Consider the following 2,308-nt stretch of genomic DNA (forward strand, 5'->3'; position numbering starts at 1 on the left):
ATACCACAGCTATAGTACCCTTCATAGGTGCGTTGCATATAGTATTTCATATTTTAATTTTCAACGGCAGCTATACTGCAGCCGTAGTATTAGTATATTACTACATATTCGCGTTACGCGAGTTTTTCGCCGAATCGTCACGAATATTGAACTCAATCGGTGGACCAACTCAGGCATAACCACAACCAACACTTGAAAGAGATAATCTTCAAACAATTTCTGTGTTTTTCTTTGAAAAAGTAGGGAACAAAATGGATCAAGCTTTAGTAAAGTAAGAAAACGAAGTAAGTTAAATAAAGTTTTGTCGAAACCGGAAAGTACATATGTATACCCTTGTGTTTGATCTTTGCAAATTACGAGAGAAATGTTCGGTTTGAGCTGAACTTTGCCCTCTCCTACTTTTTTTTAATGAACCTGTACAGTATTGCATACACATAAAAAATCCTTAAATCATTTAAAATACCGAATACTAAAGAGAAACAAATTTGGAAGGGGTTGTCAAAATATCAAAGACGAATAAAAATTTTTTCTAATAAATTGGATTACCCCGGGGGACTCCGATTTAAATTTCAAAGCGCTAGCCATATACACATGTGCTACATTTTTGAACACGTATGTGAGTTCCAAACACATATATATGTAAATGTAAGCACATACGCGTCACGTCTGAAATCTGCTGTTTTATATTTCGCCATCGAGTGAATCGTAAACAATTGTCGTAATATAACTAATAAATTGTTAAATAGGAGTCTGTCATTTGCACTCCTTACGTAATTTCCAACAGTATAACATATTGCAACATTTGCTCGTACTCGTGTGAAAAACATTTGTGTCCTGCCTTTGCTTGCACTTAGGCTTAGTGACTGCTATTGCATATATACATATATGCATTTGTAATAGTAAGCGGAAGGTGGTGCATGTTGAATTAATGGCAATTGACTTCAAGAAGTTAGTGTGAATCGTATAGGACATAGCTGACACCACAAGTACCACACTGAAGCAGGGAGACAAAAGATAGAAGCTTACGCCAATATGTGCATAGAGCTACAAAATTAGTGAAATGAATGCAGACTGTGGATAAGTAAGTATATATGCGAGTCACGCGGATTTAATAGAAGGAAGAGAAATACAATGCTGGGTATTCATATGTTAGAAAATATGGTTACTGTCTTACAATTTTTTTAGAAATTCTTGAAATTGTTTCCAGCTGTAATTCTTATGATTGCTTGACTTTTAAAGAGAGAGAGAGGAAATATAAAAATTAGTTTGTTTTATGTATAATGAATTGAGAAAAGCTGTCAGCAAACTAATCGTCAGCCAAAGTGTTTCTAAACTTTAACTAACGGCATCTCTTCTCTCAGCAGTATTCCAAAGGTGAAGGTGATAACGCAATACTTAAAAGAGGTCGTAAAATGCCTTTTATTTTAATTTTACTAACGCACATACTATATATGCAAAACACATATATACGCCTATTTGCATGCACGCATGTGATCACATTAACGATTGAGGCAGTCGACGTGGTGAAATTTTGAACTCATTTTCATTTGAAAATTATTTCCGACACTCATCGTACTACGAAGCAGTGTTTACGGCGACTCTCTCGATTTGCTGCTGCCTTTCATTTTGCTTTTTATCTGCCGCAAATCCAGTTTATTTGGCATTATTAGCTAAATACAAAATATATCTTACATTGAGTGAATTGAATGTAATAAAATTTTACAGTAAATTCAATAATATGTTAATTTAATGCATCGGCGCACAGCTTCAGAGGGCAACAATAAGTGTAGAGCAAAATCAGAAACAGCGGCGTGCGTGATGCGGGTGGAGAAACAGATATGGTAATGTGAAGGTTGTGTGCTACGTTAGTCAAGCAGCGAATAATAGATGATTGTCTCATGTCTCTAATTGTCACAATCCTAATTTAGTGATTCTGTTAGTCAGGAATCTCATTTTGGTATTCTGGCAGATACAGTATAGTAGTGTACTACATACTATATCTGCCATAATACCAGAATGAGACTTTTGACTAACAGAATCAATAAATTACGATTGTGACAATTAGAGACATGAGACAATCGTCTCAAGCAGCATACCGATATAACAACTAATGACATTCATAAATTTGTACACTGCTGAGTAAAAAGGAAAACATTTCTTACTGCTTTGTTCTTATATATAATATGTATTTTGAAGATTTAAACTTTGAGGTTATCCAACAACCGCGGCGGTGTTTTCAGTTGTCACCAAAAAATTAATAGATTCTAGGAGAAAAGGGAGGAAAAAGTAAAAGACGAAAGAAATACTG

This window comes from Bactrocera latifrons, unplaced genomic scaffold, assembly GCF_001853355.1.
Source record: "Bactrocera latifrons isolate USDA-ARS-PBARC rearing strain unplaced genomic scaffold, ASM185335v1 scaffold_459, whole genome shotgun sequence".
NCBI lineage: Eukaryota > Metazoa > Arthropoda > Insecta > Diptera > Tephritidae > Bactrocera > Bactrocera latifrons.